Genomic DNA, 19022 nt, shown 5'->3' on the forward strand with positions numbered 1-19022 from the left:
TAAGTGGTAATGACAGATGGTAAAGGCGTTTCCTTTAGTTCATGCCCTGAGGAAAGATTTAAGGCCTCAGACAAGGCAAACAGGTGCTAATCCAAGAGAGGAATGAAAACCCGGACAGTCTTCATCCTTTACATTGACTAAATTATAAGCCGAGGTCCAGCAGCAGAACGGGAGGCCCATCCCAGATATAGAGCAAGAAAAGCTCACACAAACATCCTAAGACAGGAGAGCCAGCGAGTGACCCGTTAACCTCTTCAGTGCCACGCCCTTTCCCCGCCCTGTGCCGGGCGTTGCATTAGCGGGCGGGGTTCATGACGAGATAGTCTCGTCATGGGCACAGCGCAACCGCGCTCCATGACGAGACCATCTCGTCATGGGCACTGAAGCGGTTAAGTACTGCTCCCAGAGGGTTTCTGCAGGATGTCCTACCCTGCAACCCGGAGAACCAGGTAAAAATATCTTCACTGACAACTGTGCGCCAAGTGGGTCACCTGTGTTTATTTCAACACCGACTGACTTACTCCATCGTGCGTCAGACTGGTACTACAAAGGGAACAGAGCGAGGGATAACAAGATGTACTTTTTTAATGACTAAACCCGCACCCAGGCTCCAGCATAAGCACGGCTCTTTGGTACCTTCATGTGGGGCCAGCGGTTAACAGTCTGGAATATCAAGGTGACCCGCTGAACGAGTAGGCAAAATAGAGAAAGGTTAGTATACATAGGGAAGAAGAGCCTTAATATTCCTAACTGCACATCTATGTACCAAACTGTACGTATATATATATATATATATTTTTTTTTTTTAACAGAGTTTTATATGGCGCAAACTTGACCCGAAGGTATCGGGTATCAGAGCGCTTAACACAATCACCAGTTGCGTTACATGAGGACACATTCATTTTTGTTGGCACAGGGAGATAAGTGATTTGCCTAGAATCACAGGATGTTGCGCTTCCCTGCCGAGACTCAAACCTGGCTCCCCAGCTCAGAGGCCGACCGCCCTAGCCGTTAGGCCAACTCCACTCCCCCATATATTGTCACGGGACGCAGATGGGGAGTTATGGACACAAAATCTATACATGTTTAATTGTAAAAATTTTGTTCACCGATTATTCGGTTTGCAATATACGCGTGGCACGATATTCTTGTACTCAATATTTGAGATGCGCACCAGTAGTTGAATATGTGGACCTTAAGTTCACAGGACACTGTGTGTGTGTGGAGTGGGGAGGAGCACCACAATGCCTGCTGGGTGGGTAAGGAGAGCCGCTTTGGTGAGGGCGAAGAGGAGTGCCGTTGCAACCCAACTAAGGTGGAAGGACCCTGAACAGGCCAGAGCTTCATTATCACTAGCGTGGCCGAAAAACGAGATTACCAAGAGTGGAGGGGAGAAGAACCACACTGAAGGCAAGAAAACACCAAAGAACCCAAATACCAGCATAACAGAAGGTACAATGAGAGGTGCACAGCAGGTCACAAGGTGGAAGGGCATTCTCAAAACGCACAGAGGTACAGACGGATTGACGAGGAGGTGGGGTAGAGGAGAACCCCCCCGACGGACAATGGAAGAATGGATTCAGGGACTTGGGGCCACAATATCACCTGCAACAAAGATAAAGAGGAGCCCTCCAGGTTGAGGAAAGCCATAAAGAACAGCATCATTACAAGTGGAAGAGAGCAGCAGACCCATGTTGGGGGGGGACAATTCTTAACTCAAGGGGTGTCTGGAAAGAAAATCGTCCCTTTGAGTTTGTGTGAAGTTCATACACCTTCAACTGCATCTAAAGGTTCCTGCGCAAAATCAGATCTTCGTGTTAACTGTAGCTATTTTTACCCTCCGCAACTAACAGAAGCTATGTACGTGGCTCCAAAAGAGAAGGAGGGAATGAGAATGGTACTACAGGCCTAGAAGAGTGAAACCGAGCTGTAATTCCAAGAACAAACCAGCACTGGCCATGCTAATAAGCCTAGCATATGAATAAAAGAGCCTGCTCAGTCACTGATAGGCTTATGCACCAAGTAAGTCATCATACATGCAATCTGCCACTCATCCTTGTAGTCCTGCAGTAATTCATCCACTAGCTCAACCACAATAAAACATACAAAAACTCAACATGTGCAGGATATATTAAAAGAATAGAAGTAGAACAAATAAAAAATGCTTCCGCCTAAACATGGTGGACATATGTTTGCAATTACAAAAAAGAAAATGAAGCTTGGCAGATGGTGTTAGTCTTGCAATGAAATTGTGCATATAGTGTCATTGTATTTGTGTTCTATCATGCCTGCCATGTTTAGAACAAACATGTTGGCAAACTCGGAATGCTAAAACAACAATACTCTATAGACAATACCATCCCATAATGGTTTTCCTGGTTTACAGGCAGTGGTCTTGTGGGATGTAGTGCACACTGCAGATGAAATGGAGGTAAAAAAGAGGGCTGTTAGAACTATCTGGGGAGCTGCAGTATGCTCTGGAAAAAAATGAAAATAAATTGGAAGGAAAAAAATGAAAAGGGGCCTATCAAAGGGGAAAATGGAAACCTAAAGGACTCGCCTAACTATAACTTGCAAACCAAATGCAAAACTTATGACCTCTAAATTTTTCTTTTTTACAAATAACAAAAACGAAAAGTGAAATTTAATTTAAAAAACAACATGTAATCAAGCCAATTGTGGATACTACAGTCATAGCCCTATCAGAGTGGTACGGGTAAGATAATCATAGCCCTACCTACCTGAGTGGTACAGGTAAAGTTATATGTAATCTCATCTGTAAAATAATTTACAATATTTTCAATTGCATCTGTTTTAATTAAGGACGAGGTGAAGAATATTGCATCTGGTGTGCTATGATTTGCATCACTCTTACAAGGAAAGCTATGAATTGTGATTCTATCCATAACTTACACATTTAAGTGTTTTACTTTACTCTATAGACTAATATGGCATTACTGGCCTGAAAGTATATACAAAATAGCTCAGAACAATATGGAGCATCATTAATGCCATCAAATATACAACTCCCTTAGGTGTAGCAAGCATGTGTTATGTGAAACACTGACCCTATACCATACACTTCACGGGCACCCTAGTTCATATTATCAACCACAGATATATGGGAAATTCTCATTGCACGTTATTCAATATGTATACAACTGCTCACACAAAGTCAAGTTCCTCCAGATAGTCAAAGTCTATTCTAAAATTAATGCCCTGCAACAGACAGGTTTTATATGTATCAAACCCTTCACAGTCACTAAACCTACATTGAGAAATGAAGCTGGTATGAGTAGAAAAGTGGGTACTGTTAACAGTGTATACTCTATGGAGGGTTTTAATTCTGTACCACACTGTTTGCAGAAAAACTCTCAAAGTGTACACTCTATGCAACACTTGTGAAAAAAAGACACTGTTCGCTTAAAATAACCAAGGTCTGAAGGTACTAAACAATCTACTATCTGCAGCCTGCATACTGTGGTGAAAAATTTACTGATTGCCCATTTTGTGACGCAAAAGAAGCACATGTAGATAGGTTAATACCAGGTGCACACAGTCTTCTATGTTACGTGGAAATTGTCATGCTGTGATGATTCGGTCTAATAACTCAAGGCCGCTTGCAATACTTTGTAACGTAGAAGCTTTGCCCTGTAGGAAACTTTTTCTGCAGACCAAAACAACTTGTGTGGAACATGCTGAACAAAAGTCATCAACTGGTACCTGCATACAGAGTTACTCTTTAATATACAGATATAAAACATGTTCAATACATCTACACACCTATGATGCATTGGGGGCTCATGTGTTTTGTAAACACTTACACCCATTAGCTGTACACAGGCTGTACAAAATCTGGTAAAAAAGTAATATGGTAGCGACTTGCTACTATGTAAACTATAAAACAAACTAGCACACTCATTGGATGATGTCATCAGTGATGTCATAAATGATGCTATAGAGCATGTCCTCAGTGATATAATATATAAGGTCTTAAGCAGTGCATGGCAGGGGTGCAAGTTATAGTTAGCTCTGTTAACTATAACTGGTGAACTTCTGTGTTCTTTTTAGTTCAAAACAATAATGTCACTGACATTCATCTAACTAAAACATTACTTTAACCAATGGGTAACTGTGAATATAATCCAGAATCAAGGGGATCAGGTGATATCAAGCCACAAGGATGAATGTTTCGTTGCTTGAAAAAGCTGTTTTCATCAAACTGCAGCTAACAGGTGCTCATAGGAATTTGAATATTCAGGCTTTGTTTACTTGTCTGCCATAAAATGTTAATAACAATGTGCAATGATGAGTTCAGTGGATTTAGACAATTCTATAGCTGCAGCGTTTACTGCACAATTATTGATTTACTGTATTTGCCACATGATCAGCAACATAATCTGTATATTACAGCAAAAATATTGCTCCCATCTCCAAATGGATAAAAATAATACTGACCGAGAAAGTTCAGTGAACTAAGCATTTTTACAGCATAATTTAGATACTCATCCTGCATAATTTGGTCATCCATGCAGCATAATCAGAGTAGCCTTGACAATGATAAATCTCTGTAGAGTGGTTTGGAGTCTGTCATTATGATAAAGGAATCCGTATTTCACAGGGAACCGTGAAATATTTTCTACATTTCACGGTTCCCTGTGAGCCGCTGACCTGAGAGCCAAGGCAGTAATGCCTGGTGAAGGTGTGGACGGAGGCCCATGTAGTCACCTGGCAGATGTCCAGCACTGGAACAGTGGCAACCTTCACCCTCGTAGACTGAGCCCACAGTCTTTCAGTAGACTCATTCTTGGCCAAGGCATACCATATTTCTATGCAGAGAACAATCCATTTGGATTGCCCTTCCTTACTTAACACCTGAACCGCACAAAATGCTGGACGTTCACCTGGGGCTCCTTAATCAGATTAATATAAAAGCTAAGGGCTCTCTTGGGGTCTAACAGATAAAGCTTCTTTTTCTCCCTAGAGGGAAGAGGCAAAGAGAAGAAAGAGGGGAGCCTGATGAACTGCCCCGTAGTGTCCTACCCCAGCACAGGTACGCGCAAAGGATCACATCACACACTGAGATTGGTATTGTACATCTTTATTCATCAGTGTGTAACCATGAACTGAACATTCTACGTTAAGAATTCTATCATCCACACCCACACACTTACGTCACTATTCTACGGAGTCCGTCAGGAACCAAAAGGGTCCCATCATCTCTAACTCACAAGACACAACACCTCCGCCTTTGTTAAAAACAAAGCACCAATAATACATATGTACATTGCCACTCTTTAATAAGTCGTTTAGGTGCCAAATCACTTGCCCAGATCTGGTCATGTGAGGTTGCGGAGTTGCAGGAGAAGTGCCCATGACTGGCACTATTGACAGAGACACTGGTACAGTCATTAGGCTCTCCAAACGCTCAGGTGAACAAATCTCACTTCAGACATCAGGAGCTGGCGAAGGTTGAGGTAGGTGGTTGAAATGCAAAGAATCTCGTGTAATCGACTTTACAAGACTATGAGCTGTCACCATGTGTCCCTTACTAATTACAACCCTCGGGGTCAACATCAAAAGGAGCATCAGACTTGCGTTTCCGTTTCTTCCTGACGATAACTTAGTCTCCCCTGTTAAACATAGTGCTCTGAGCACTGCAACGTCTATCAGCAGAAGTCTTTACTTGGCATTTGTGAGATGAATCAGCAGTGTGAAGGCGATCAATGTCAATAGATCTCTCATTGGTCCATTGTGGCAACTTGGTGCCCATAGCTCTCCCAAACATTAAGGTGGCAGGGCTTTCACCTGTGATGGAATGAGGCGGTGACCTGTATGCACAAAGCATAGACTGAAGAACCGATTTGAGTTCAAGCATTTGCCAGCACAGCACATTGAACGGTCTTCTTGAGGGATGCTCATTAATCTTTTGACCACACCATTCGCCTGTGGCCAGAGGTGTGCTTTTCTGATGCTTGAACTTTAGATGAGTGAGAAAATGTTTACATTTTCAACTGTAGAAAGGCGGCCCACCGTCAGATTTCAAAATTGAAGGAACACCCCTATGTTGCAAAGACAATTTCCATTCTCTCAATGGCTCTGTCATGTGTAGTTGACGATGGATCTTCTACAAGGGGAAAACAGGAATATTCATCAACAATTACTAGTAGATGATGTCCATTGTCAAGGAGTCCGAAGAAATCACTTGCAATTTTTTTCCCATGCATGCTTTGGAAGATCTGACATGTTCATCGGATGTGGGGATGTCTTGGATGACAAACAGCTGCACAAATGACATGCCTTTAACTGTTTTTCAACTCTTTCGTCAAGATGAGGAAACAACACTCAGTCCCGTAAAGCTAGTTTCATAGCAACAACTCCATGGGGTCCCTCATGAGCCAGTTCAATAACTTGTAGTTTCAGACTCTTAGGTATGACAATTCTTGACCCTCGTAAGATGATGCCTTCTGGAGTAACTGAAAGTCCTTACTGCACATTTTTTAATTTCTGGTATTCAAGGTCATCATGAAGAGGTCGATTCTGTTTTTGCCATGATCAATTTGCAATAATGTCTTTGATTATCAACAAATCCCTGTCAGTGCTTGTGATAGCAATGATTTGTTCTATTGATAAGGAAGCAAGGGTACTGGATTTCACAATGAAATTAGCATAAGCATCAAACACTTTAGCAGTAGTGCCATGACACTGTATTGGCATAAGTAAGAAGCAGTCAGCAGGGTTTTGATCTTTTCCTGTATGATGCATGATCATATAATCATACTCCTGCACTCGCAACACCCACCTCTCAATACAAGGGGGAATTTGGTTTTAGGATTGCCGAAAATGGTGAGCAGTGCTTGGTGATCAGTGACAACTGTGAAATGCTTTCCATACAGAAATACATGAACGTGCTCACAAGTCCACGCCACAGCAAGGCTTTCTTTTTCAGGTTGTAAATAGGCATGTTCTGTCAATGACAGACTTCGACTAGCATAAGCCACACTGTGTGTCGGGCATTGGAGGTCTAGTGTGCTGGGCAAGGATGGCAACCAACCCCAGTGGGCTTGCATCAACACCAACCTCCATATGAAATTTCAAATCAAAGTATGCCATTTCAGTTGCGCTCTCAATTGCAGGCTAGATTTTCTGCATAGGCTTTGTTCACATTCACTCGGCCACTGAAATGGGACATGTCAATGGGGCCCTTACAGTGGCAAAGTTGCGTATGCGACTTGAACAGTAACTGGCCATACTAAGGGAGGATCTCAGAATAGTTGCATCTTGTGAGGGAGGAGTGGATGACAAGACTTCGTCATCGTCCGCACCGGAAATCACGTTGTGGGACCTATATAGACACAGCCCGGGCACGCTTCTTAACATGATTTTCCACGCCAGAAGCGCAGAGGCATGAAAGATACTGATGACTGGTGCGTCAAACCTAGGGACATTTAGGGGAGTCCCTATCCCTAGAAATCAATTCGCAGAGCGGGGAGGATCGGTGGGGCGGTAAGGAATCTACAACTAGAATATGCCTCTACCAGATACATCGTAACAAGGGTAAGTAACTTGCTCATCTGATAGATACTTCTAGTTGTAGATTTCTTACCTTAGAATAGATAACCCAGCAATATCAGCCCCGGAGGAGGGTCTGCGAACCAAGATCACATGAGGAAGTCCTGGAGGATCGAACCAGCAAAGTACCCGTCCCTCGGGACTTGGTTGGCCAGGCAGTAGTGTCTGGTAAACGTGTGCAGGGATGCCAACGTTACTGCCTGACAGATATCCAGGACTGGGACTCCAAGTGCTAACGCAGTGGTTGCCGCTGTTGCTCTATTAGAGTGAGCATGTAACCCCACAGGAGATGCCTTCTTTGTCAATGCGTAGCACATTTTAATGCAGACAACCCATCGAGAGATGGACCTTTTCCGTATTGCCAGACCTTTCTTGGCACCCACATAGCCAATGAAGAGTTGATCATCCACCCGGAAGTCTTTGGTACAATCAAGATAAAAAGACAACACACGTTTTGGGTCCAGGCAGTGAAGTCTATTCTTTATCTTGGAGGGAAGCGGGGTGGGTAAAAGGTGGGCAGAGTAATGGACTGTCTACATGAAAGGGCGTGACCACTTTAGGGATGAAGGAAGCTTTTGTTCGAAGAACCACTTTATCCGGATGGACAGACAGATAGGGAGGCTTGGAAGACAGAGCCTGGAACTTGCAAACTCTGCAAGCAGAGGTGATGGCAATGAGGAAAGCAGTCTTAAAGGTAAGAAGTCTGATAGGGCAATTGTGAAAAGGCTCGAAGGGGGCACACATAAGAAAAGTCAGAACCAAATTTAAATGCCATTGGGGCATAATTAAAGGTGACGGAGTAAACGAGTAAGGCTCTTAAGAAACCTATTGACAATGGGTGATTTGAATAAAGAGGGCTGATCTGTAAGTATAAGAAAGGCAGAGGTAGCCGAAAGAAAACCTTTATGGGTGCCTAAAGCAGAGCCCTGCTGGGCCAAAGAAAGTATATACAAGAGAACCTCAGAAAGGTGATAAACAGGCTTTGCTATGCACCATGCCACAAATTTGTTCCATCTACAGGCGTATACCATTTTAGTGCAGGGACACCTGGCTGCCAAGAAGACATCACAGACTTCGGGTGGAAGGTTGAAAGCTGTCAACTGCTGCCACTTAATCTCCATGAAAGGAGCCGGAGGCTGGACAAGTTCGGGTAAAGAATCGTCCCCTGCTGCTGCAGCAAAAGATCCTCTCGAAGGGTCAGTCTGATCGGAGGATCGATGGCCATGCTCAGAAGGTTGGAATACCAGACTTTTCGTGCCCAATCTAGAGCCACAAGAATGACTTGAGCCCAGTCGTGCTTGATCTTCCTGAGCACTCTGGGCAGAAGAGGTATAGGCGGAAAGGCATAAAGAAGGCCGAAGCTCCACTTGCGAACAAAAAGCGTCGCTGAGCGAGCTGGAAACTCCAAGGCGTAATATTGCTGTCATTTTGCTTTCTCTTCAGAGGCGAACAGATCTAACCAAGGCTGTTCCCACCGCTGAAAGAGACCTTGCACCACCTCTGGATGGAGACGCCATTTGTGATCAACCAGGCACCGACGGATGAGTTTGTCCGGTCTGACGTTTAGAGAACCTACCAGGTCGTAACCCACATGGGATATGCCCCAATGTTCCAGCCATGCCCAGAGAGCCTCCCGACAATAAGTACACAACCCCACCCGCCCTGTTTGTTGCAGTACCACATGGCGGTGGTACTATCCATGAACACCTGCACCACTTTTCCTTTGAGAGAGGGAAGGAATGCCTTCCGTGCCAGTCTGATTGCACATAGGTCCAAAAGTTCGAGATAGAGACTTGACTTCGTCGAAGACCAGACGCCTCTGATCTCCGGCTATCCCCATCCCAGGAGTGAAGAATCCGTCACCACCGTCTGATCTGGTTGGGTGAAGGGAGAGGGATCTGCCTCTGACTCAATCTTGGTTCATTAGCCACCACTGCAGTTGATGTGCTGTTCCCTCCGAGATCTGGACATAGTTGGAAAGATTACCTGGATGATGCACCAACTGGATCTTCAGGTCCCACTGCAGAGCCCGCATATGTCATCTGGCACGATCCACCAGCACGATGCAGGAGGCCATGAGACCCGGCAGCCTCAGAGTGATTCTCACCGTAATCCGGGATAGAGGCTGAAACATCAGTATCATAGCCCGAATATCCTTGACTCGTTGCTCGGGAGGATAGGCCCGAAACTGCACTGTGTCCAAAATCGCTCCGATGAAATTAAGCGTCTGAGAGGTAGTCAGGTGTGACTTAGTTACGCTGATAGTGAACACCAGCGAATACAGGAGGTTCACTGTAGTCTGGAGGTGGGAGGAGACAGCCTGGGGGCAAGCCCACCTTCAAAAGTCAGTCGTCGACATAGGGGAAGACTAGTACCCCTGATCTGCACAGATGAGGTGCGACCACCGCCATCACTTTTATGAACACACGAGGGGCACTGGTAAGGCCAAAGGTGAGCACAATGAACTGAAAGTGCTCGTGGCCCACCGTTAAACGTAAGTAACGTGTGTGGGCAGGCAGGATGGGGATATTGAAATAAGCGACCTGGAAGTCCAACGCTACCATCCAGTCTCCTGGGTCGGGGGCAGAAAGTACCTGGGCAAAATTGAGCATTTTGAACTTCTCCTTCCAACGGAAGAAGTTGAGGGTCCAGAGGTCTAGGATAGGATGCAGGCCTTTGTCCTTTTTGGGCAACCACGTCCTACTGCTGGTCGCCATGGCAAAGAAAGCCGTAACTTCCTTGCGAAGAAGCGCCAAATGATCCTCTGACATACGGTCGTAAGAGGGAGGAATGGAGGTAGGGGTAGCCTTGAAGGGGAGAGAGTAGCCCCTTCGGACTATCTGCAGAACCCACCTGTCCGACGTGATGGACTGCCAGCGGAGGAGGTGATGGCGAATCCTGCCGACTGGCCGATGATGGACCTGAAACATCGGACTAGGAGGGTTTGGAGGCAATGGTAGAGGGGGAAAGGTTGGACTGACCCGCCTGCTTGCTCCCTGACCCACAAGGACGTTGGGTCCAATGTATGCGGCCACACAGAGGCTGAACACTTGCATGACTCGATGGCAGGACTGGACAGGATGTGGCTGGGCGCCCCTTCTGTAGTCACAAAGGGATGAAAGGCAGACTGAGGGGGACGGGTGGTAGAAGTGAGTGCCCAGGATCCAGTCATAGCTCGAGATCCCTTTAGGCGCTCAAGCACAGAGTCTACCTTATTGCTGAAGAGGCGAGTTCCATCAAAGGACATATCCATCAGGGTAGATTGGACATCCCCTGAAAAACCAGAAGTCCTCAACCAGGCGTAGTGTCGAAACGCTACTGACGATGGAACCATTCTGCCCAGTTAGTCGGCGGTGTACAGTCCTCAACAAATGGTACATTTCGCTGCACCTCTCCCATCTGCAACTGCCTGGGCGAGAATGGCCCGGGCATCCTTCGGGCACTGAGGCAGTACCTGCGCAACCGTATTCCACATGGTATGGGAGGATCAGCCCAGGAGGCAATCAGCATTCACCGACTGCAATGTCAAGCTGGAGGAAGAAAACACCCTCTTCCCAAGATGGTCCAGCTTCTTTGATTCCCTATCGGGGGGTGCAGAAGGGAATGCACCTTTAGAAAATGAGACTTGGTTAAACAGGCTCTCAGGGGAAGGATGTTACATAAGGAAGTTGAGTAGCCCGGAGCGGGGCGATGGCAGTTGGCGATTGTCCTGTCCACAGGGGTCCCTGTGCTGGGCTTGGACCAAGTGCCCAGAAGGGCTTGGACCAAGTGCTCAGAAGGGCACCAGTGAGAGCTTCATTAAAGGGCAAAGGGGGTTCGGAGGTAGAAGCTGCAGGCTAAAGCACCTCTGTCAGTGAGCTCAAGGCCAAGGACCTCGGCTGCCCTTACCACCACTGCGTAGGAAGCTCCCTCCTCCATAGCCATGGTAGGGGGAGAAAGCAAGCCAGTGTCAGAGGAAGTGTTCAACCCAATTGGCTCATCCAGGTTCATCCGCCAGTCCATGGGGTCTTCAAGCTGATCAGTTAAAGGGTCCAGCTGCCACTCCCAGTCCTCTTCATCACCTCCTGGCACAAAATCAACACCAGGGATGAACACAGGGACAAAAGTCCTTCCGGCATCGGAACAGAGATATGTCTGGCTCTAGGTCCATGTTGGGTACGAGAATGGGGTAGACGCTGGCCAGGGGCACGATCGTCGTCGGAAGTGTCACCAACGGGGTCATCATCAGGGAAGGTAGAGTTGGATCAACTGACGTCGGTCCGGATCAGAGAATGGATCCACGGGAGCCCACAGGGGCCAAAGCCACCGCCAAAGGCCTGGGGCCCCCAATCGATTCCACGGGGCCTGAAGGTGCACCAGTGGAGCTAGGCTGCTCAAAGATGAGGTGCAGAGTCTCACAGAGCTTCCGTAATTGGGCAAGAGATGCTCCGGCTCCCGGAAAAGTGGGGTGGCAAGGAGTTATCTCGGAAAGAGGGTATGACGATGGAGGCTTAGAGCGACGACGCTCTGTTTCCTGCATCGCATGAGCCGACAGACAGGGTGAAGTCGAAGAACGCCTATGCTTCTTTGATGACTTCTTGTGCTTACCCGAGAGCCCTGAGGATTTTAAATGGGACAAGGAATGCGGGCACGACACGGAGCCGAGCGCCGGGCCTCCAACAGCTTTGGGGACCGCTCCTGCAAAGCCTTCGGATTCATGGCCCAGCACTCGGAGCATGACTTAGATTTGCAGTCGCACTCCAAGCACCAGAGGCACACGAGGTGTGGATCCATCACAAACATCATCTCCGATGACAGGATCCGCATGGCTTGAATCCGGTCCTAACCTGGGACATTTAGATGACACCAGAAGCCCGAGACTCAGAAAAAATCTCGACAACAGTGGAGAGATTGGAAAGAGTGGTCGCTCTCTCCAGATCTGCGCTTAGGCTGGTGAGGAAAAAGAAAGAACGTACGTCAGCGCGCCCGAGCGGCTTCTATATAGGTCCTGCAATGTCATTTCCGGCACACATGACACCGACGGAATCTTGGGTCTGGAATACAACAATTCCGGACCCAACCACTAGATGGTCGAATAATGCACAGCATGTGAATTCAGAAACGATTAACGCTGCAAAACTCACACTTAGCCTCATTTAAAGTGAGACCTGCATCGGCAAGCATATTACACAGTTGTGCAAGAGCTTTATCATGTTCCTTTCGCGTGGGCCCATAAACGAGTATGTCATCAATGTAATTGAAAGCATTTGTGACTGGCAGTATTATTCGACTAATGACATTCTAAAAACTTTCTGCAACTGATGACACTCCAAAACGTAGTCTTTTGTATATAAATATACCAACATGAGTCGAAAAGTTTGTAATGTACCTGCAGTTCTCTTCCAGTTCGAGCTGATGATATCCTCTGTACAAATCAATGCTGGAAAATGCCTTGGCTCAGTTCAGCTGCGTAATTATGTAAGCAATGTGCGGACCTGGATGTCGGGGACAAAGTTTTAGACAAAGAATTTGACGATAATCAACGTCGTTCAGTTCTACTTGCCTCAACAGATGTTGGCCTTGTGTGCATGCGCTGCACATCAAGTCTGTAACTTTTTGGCATCCATTTTGTTTTCTCGATGTGAAGCACTTGATCGTTCCCTCGCTTTGTGGTCTAGTTAAAAAATGGTTCTCTTTCCCGCAGTCTTTTCATACCCGTCCAATGACAGGACATTTACCTTCAAGTGGAAAGGAAAATCCACATTGAAAACACAACTTTTTTTGGAGACATCCACCGCCATGTTAGCCGGTTGTCTGTCAGCTGTTTCTTCTGCTCTGGCAGCCATAAGTACTCGCTCCAAGATGAGTGACTCTTTCAGCATTCATTGTCAAAAGGAATCAGAGAGGCAACCATATATTACCCTGAGACACATGGCCTCTTCATCATTGAACTAATTGAATTTGCAACGCTTTATGTGTGAATCAAGTCTTTCTACAAACATATCCATTGTTTCAGTAGCTCTCTGCAGTTCCTGACTGAAAATGTACCTTTCCTAGTCAACATTCAGCATCAGATTGAACTTGGTGTTTAACGCCTCTTTAATGTGACTGTACGCCACTTCATCACCTTGTGGTATTTTCTTTATCACTTCTACCGCTCCTTCACCCGCCAAATTCCTCAGCTAATTAATGATCTTTTTGTCATTTACTTCTTCCAGCGCATCAATGAAATCATCAATGGTTTTGATCCAGGCAGCCTATCTGTTGCCAAAAGTTTGGTTTTTGGAGATATTGAAGGGAGGCAGTGGTTTTAAGAAAACAGCAGCAATATAACCAGTTATGGCCCCTTACGGACAAGAGTATGTGCTGTTCACCTGGACATGCACCATTCATGCCATCTGTAAGTCCTTGCGACAAGCTGGCTTCAAGATTGTTATGGCCGACCTGAACTTGTGTGGCTTTGTTTAGCCTTGCAACTGGAGCCGTTCACTTTCTGAAGGACTTTCGAGTTGTGAGGAAGGCACCCTGACACAGTCTATAGTGTATGCTTTGGGGGTCACCGGCTCCGTATTCCCAACCCTGGGCAAAAGGCTGTCGTACAATGACTCTTCACGCAAGTTCTGGTAAGCGTGAATATACTCTCTTTATTTGGTTGTCACCACTTCTAATGTTTGTCAGCATTTATCTGCTTCTACTAACAGCGCTCTCTTGCACCTGGCGGTCACCGCTCGATGCACTTTCCGTACCTGGTGGTTACTGCCTTTAGCGTTTTTATCAGCAATGTTTTGCTTTTAGTGCTTTCTTGCACACGGCTATCACTGAATTTAGCGCTTGTTGTACTTTATGAATGACAGCTCTGTTTCACGTTGTGGTGCAGTACCTTTTGTCTCAACTTTATCAGCAATTTTCTATTCCACGACAAACAAACTTTACATAAGGCCTTTACTTTCTTCACAGGCCATGCATTGGCTGGAATAGTGCTTTGACTTCACATAAGCCCATCCTCAATTTCCATTTCGACCGACGCACGCGTGGCACGCACGAGCATTTTGCTGGGATAAGCAAAACTCTCCGGGAGAGCACTCTTGGTTCTTCAGGTAGCAGGGTTTACATAATCCCCTATCTTGTCGCCAGCTGAAATGCTCGACACCAGCCTGGGTACATTCAAAGATCACATCACACACGGAGCTTGGTATTACACGTCTTTATTCATCAGTGTGTGACCATGAACTAAACATTCTACGTTAAGAATTCTATCATCCACACCCACCAACTTACGTCACTATTCTAAGAAGTGTGTCAGGTACCACATATCTAACTAATATGAGACTACATGCCGCACATGGAAAGGCAACATCACCTTCCATAGAAAGGAAGATTGAGCCCAAAGTACTAGCTTGTCTCGAAAGAAGGTGGTATTTTGTGGTTGCCCTGACAGCGATCGCAATTCACTGACACAGAATGCAAAAGTAATCCTATAAAGGAAGACAATTTTGAGAATTTCAGACAATGGTACTCAGCAGGTGGGAGCATCTAGACGTTCCAATCCCAGTCCAGTGCTATCAGCATCAGCTGAACCCGATAGGCTTTGACCTTCATAAGAGCCAGGAAAAGCCGTGGCTGAGGCGGAAACATGTAAAGGAGACTGGTTATGAAAATAAATTAGAACATTGCTCGCAATTTACCATTTGAACTTGTATTTAGTTTTCTACTGTAGTTCCTGCCAGTGTACTCCGATTCTCCACGCAGCTTTGTATTGTTGTTAAAGACATCATAAAGAGGAGTGGATAAGAAAACATGAAATGTTCAGGACACAAGTATGATGTAACCATCATAAAAAGTGGTTGGTAGGCCAGTTGGGCAATGGGACATGACCCCAGCAGTCTGCAGAACTGGGAACAGATTTGAATTCCACAATGTGTTACAGGAAACAGCCAAGAAGAGAATAAGGGCAGAGAGCCTCTGCTGGAGATTTTAGTTTGAAATGGACCTCTGCTCTTTGCACAAATTATGACGTTTAAATAATCAATTCTACAGCAGCCACTTCTCTTCATTCCAGTTCTTTAAATTTCGGACAAAAAAACAGCAAGGGTTGATGCGATATTAAATACTGAATATCTGCATCAAATGAAGTGCTGAGGCGTCTTTCCTATTCATTTCAAATTCAAAACCTCCCCACTGCCCCTGCTTTCTCCTAACCCACACCAAAGTTAAGAAAAAGTGGAAGTGAGAGGAGAATCAGGAAGCGGAGGTGGACTGTTCTGGATAAACACCCTGCTTAGCTGGTCAGCCTGCACATTGTCCAAACGTTTGATGTGCATTGCTGAATGCTAGAGGAGAGACTGCCCAAGTTCCCAGCAACACAGCCACCTTATTCAGAATTTTGAGTGGGTACTGCCTTGGTGATTCACATATGCCACCGTCATTGTATTGTCTCATCTCACCAATACAATGGACTGATGGACCGGATGATCAAAATGGAGTAGAGCTTGATACACTATCATTAACTCTCTCCAGTTCAATGATCTTAAAGTATCCTCGGGAAGCCACCTTGTTTCGAATAAAATAGTTCCCAATTTTGCTGCCCCGACACAAGCCACTCACATCTGTCGTCAAAATTACTGGAGGATCCAGATGCATTACAATCTCCTTGCTCTGATTCTCTGGTATCAATCACCACAGAAGATATGATCTGATTGCTGATGTACCAATGTGTCCATAGACTAAGAAAGACAGGACCAAAGCCTGTGAAGGGGCCACAACAGAGTTCGAAGATGCAGTCTTGCCTGCTGGACCGTGACGACACAGACATACATAGGCCACTGATCATCCATCCATTGGTACGCTGGGACCCTTCTCAGGATCATCGGGATGACAGAAGATTTCTCAAATACTCTGCTCTCTCCTCTGGTATGACCCCTCTGCCCAGATCAATCCTGAATCTTGCTCCAATGAAGACAAGATTCTTTAAAATAAGTGGCATTATGGAAAGTTAACCTAGTGTTCTCCAGACATTGACACAGACTCCTTTCCGAAGGAGCATGCAATAACCAATAGTCTGGATAAGGAAAGATTGGAATTACTTGTAGACAGAAATGTGCTGTTAAGGGAGCCACCATTTTCGCAAATAACCTAGGAACAGAGTGTAGACCAAATGGCACAACTTTGAATTACCACTTGTGCCCCTGCACACAGAACCTTAGATACCTTAGAGGTTCCTCCTTCCTTCCGAATATGCAGGAAGACAACCATTAGATCTACTGCAATCATGAAATGATTTTTCAGTACTATTGAAATGATCCTTTGAAGACTTTTCATTATGAAAGATTGTTCACCATCTTTAAAATCGATCGCAGTCTGATAAGCTCCATTTAACTTGGGTACCAAGAACGCAATAGAGTGTACACTTTTTTTCTCACTCCAACTCTGGCACTGGAACAATCACTTTTGTGTTCAATAGTACTTGAATGCCTGATTCTAGAGCATCTCTCTTTGCTAGATCATCTGGGTAAGGAGTAGGTATAACCTCACAGTCCAAAGTAATTTAGAAACACCCTATTGCATATCCTCTTCTTACTACGTTCAGGACTTGTGCATCTAAAGTATATTTGCCCCATTTGGTCACGAAGAGATGGATTTGCCCTCCATCTCTTGGCCATCTTCTTCCTGGGACCTGGCATAATCAGGACGGTGCTCTTTCGCCCAGAGGTCTGGCTTCTGCTTGTTTTGAGATGTCCATGAAAGACACTTTTCCTGGGCCCTAGAATGATTCTCTACAGCCTGCTTGCACCTTAATAGTTCAGTTAAGGAAGACCTTTGTCATGAAGTATTTGCAGACCTGTTGTGCGGTTTTTTAAACAAGAAGGAAGGTTTTATTTCCTTGAAGATTTAGTGCAACTCAAGTTGCAACTTTGTTCAAAGAAGACAAGCCCCATCGAAATGTATTTTAAGAGCTGTGGATCTTTGAGCTGCATCAGTGTTCCATTCTTTGAGGTAAAGATTCCTTCAAGCCTCTAAATAAGCACCAAAGATCACAACAGAAGCCTCAAAAGAGAGGCCAGACAAAAACTGAATCGGCTTCTCCTCATTATCTATCAAATCTGAACTTCCCTGGCCACCCTAAAAGACCGTAAGCAATGTTCTGAAGTCAGACAGTAATGACTGGGATGTGTAAGCTCCATAAATCCTTGCATGAAGAGATAACTGGGCACCAGCATGCATCTTTTTAATAGCACAATCATCTTTTCTCTCTGCCGTGTCCTCAAAGGGTATTTTCCTCTGCCATTGATGACATTCCAAAAAGGCTTGCACCTACAGAGTCAACTTTGACAGTATTTGGTAATTTTTCTTTTATATCTTACTATGGATACAGTTTTATCATGATATTAGGCACATTAATTTTCTCAGAATCCTTTCATTCACTCATCACAACGTCTATAATAAATTGATTAATCTGTGAACATAAATTAGGCACTTCCTTACATTGTATTATTACAGTCGCTTGTGAGGAACTAGGCCAATCATTAGGAAAAAAGCCCATATTCTGCCTTGTGTAAAAGAAATTTGGTAATATACTACCCACAGGAGGAGACAAAACACCACGGTATTCGTATTCAGACACATCAAGGTAAAGATCTCCCTGGGGAACTGTCCTTAGCATCATTAGTTTTCTTTATGGCAGCAATAGTGTCCATCACAATCTCTTATTTTCTCCTCATCAAAATCATCAACACCATTCCGTACTCTTTTGGGGGGGAGGAGGAGATGGAGATCAGGAAGGAGGAGAAGAAGGTGACGTAGGAGAAATGCGACTCCTCTTCCTGGCATACTTTCCAATCAGAGGCAAAATCACACCTTGCAAGCACAAATAAATTTCAAATGCAGCATAAACCATCTAAATTACCAATTTGCTAACCAGATCACCTTAAATAGTAAAAAAGGTGGCAGCAAGAAGATGCACTCTTCTATGACAGTGAAAGTCTGTGCATATGAAGAAAACAAGCTGCGCATGCGCAGACCGGAATGCAGGTCGTGCAGGAGAAAAGTGGCTGATTGGCACAAAATAATGCATCTACAGAAAGCGGATACATCCTTTACTGGACAATCCATGAACTCCAGCTTCCACAGGGGAAAAGGCGAGTAAAGGGTTCCTTCGAGCTGGGAATCAATTCTTAAAACTTTCCTTGCTCGCGCTCCCTCAATGCTCCAGGATTTCCCCTAGCCCAGGTGAGGATCACCATGGAAGAAAAAACTTTGGGCCCGGCCCTAAGATCATCATTCCTTGTCCTAGTTTCTCCATAAATAAACAAGCATTGGCATAGCCAATAGGTCTCGCTTTTGGGACCTTATAAGTGTTTAACCATGCAGCATATTATCCTGGGTGCTGTGCCGTCAGGGATTGAAAAGCTATATAATTACTACACACAGGGCCACAAAGTCTGATTCAAAAATACATGCTTGGCTCAGGAAAC

At 45.2% G+C, this 19022-nt stretch overlaps 1 protein-coding gene across 1 annotated transcript in view; it reads right to left on the reverse strand.

The window, feature by feature from the left end:
• Nucleotides 1-19022, reverse strand: part of LRP5 (LDL receptor related protein 5) — a 382460-nt gene that overhangs the window by 104347 nt on the left and 259091 nt on the right. The gene's annotated exons all lie outside the window — the stretch shown is intronic.

Source organism: Triturus cristatus, chromosome 3_1, assembly GCF_964204655.1.
Source record: "Triturus cristatus chromosome 3_1, aTriCri1.1, whole genome shotgun sequence".
NCBI classification, from domain to species: domain Eukaryota; kingdom Metazoa; phylum Chordata; class Amphibia; order Caudata; family Salamandridae; genus Triturus; species Triturus cristatus.